We start from the raw sequence: 1,387 nt of genomic DNA, 5'->3' as shown, positions 1-1,387 counted from the left end.
CTCAAGAGTTGTTTGTATACATCTGTAATGATTTCTGCAGAGTTTGTGATTCTTTAAATCAGAAATAATTTTAACTTATCTGTTGAAATGAATAGTATAGAACCTAAAGATGTTCCGAGTGCTTTTCTGAAAAAAGTATATCTATGTTTGTGTAATGTCCATAATCTATTTCATTCTCTACTAGATATAATACTTTGAATTCTACATTGTTATATAATGTATAGATTCATGGATAAATGTGACCTTTCAGATTGCATTCCATATAGAAGAATTTTAAGACTCCTTTTTTTGTAGTTTCTTATATTATTTCATTTCTTTGGGATAAAATGGCAATATTATCTAATTTCAAGTTTTGTAAAGGTTATGCTATGTAAAGGCCTTTCTAAGGTGAAAATTTAATACACTGATATCAAACTAACCTTTAATTGTATGAATTACATGTATTGTTACACTTGTATTTTTGTAATCAACTTTTTAATAACTGTTTTTCATTTCTTGCATCAGAAGAATGAAAAATATGGAATACTTCACAAATTTTCATATCATCCTTGTGCAAGTGCCATGTTATTCTCTGTATTGTTGTAATTTGGGTAGACCTGCTGCTGAAGCATGTAGTATCCTCTAAATTTAAGTATATAATGATACAATCTTTATAAAGGCATATATCCATCGTTGCCTATTTGTAACAAGGAACCCTTATTGTTCCTAAAATGCTATTGATCTTATTTCTCTAAATTTCTGTGTACAGTGGAAAAAAAACTTATAGAGTTTGGTCGATTGCTCACATTTACATTTTTTTTGTCATTTTCATTTTAAATTTGATCATACTTTGAAGCCTTTACAGCTAAGTCCAAAGTTGGTGGCTTTTCAAGTACTTATTTATCAACTGAGTTAGCTTTGTGGAGCTAATGGATTCAAAGTAAGCCTTGCTTAAGAGCTACTTCTAACTTTCTGCAGCTTAAAATTTCCCAAATGAGGTCTTGCTGGAACAAATGTCTACCTGAACTGTGAAGACTCGGGGTCTATGTTGAGGGGGCAGAATGATGCAGGCTCCAGCCTCAGGATTATCTGAGGAGTGTGTTTGGGATTAGGAAAGCTCTTGGAACGCCAGGCTATAGAGGGAAAATGTTCCCTCTCCCTATCTCAAAACATGTCACAGACTCCTGGGAGCTGAGGAAGTGGCTCTTCTGCTTGCTTAAGCATAGATGAACAGCTGGTCAAGCATTTTCCTGAGATTGGAGAAGTGGTTTGAGCTTGATCTAAAATAGTTTAGATAATAATATACCTAGACTTTCTCTCATAGGTTAAGTAAAAATGTATCTGTGGAAATTTTTGTGTGAATGTTTTCTGACCAAATCTTGGCAAAGATGATGCTTGCTAGTCTTTA

General features: G+C 33.1%; 1 pseudogene; it reads right to left on the bottom strand.

The window, feature by feature from the left end:
* Window positions 1-511: 511 nt before the first annotated feature.
* On the bottom strand, window positions 512-611 carry LOC138829375 (U6 spliceosomal RNA; annotated as a pseudogene).
* Between the last annotated feature and the right edge of the window lie 776 nt (window positions 612-1,387).

This window comes from Dipodomys merriami, unplaced genomic scaffold (assembly GCF_024711535.1).
Source record: "Dipodomys merriami isolate MVZ:Mamm:240054 unplaced genomic scaffold, mDipMer1.0.p SCAF_170, whole genome shotgun sequence".
Taxonomy (NCBI): Eukaryota; Metazoa; Chordata; class Mammalia; order Rodentia; family Heteromyidae; genus Dipodomys; species Dipodomys merriami.
Note: the sequence above shows the minus strand (reverse complement) of the source record. Positions and strands in the feature narration are given on the sequence as shown.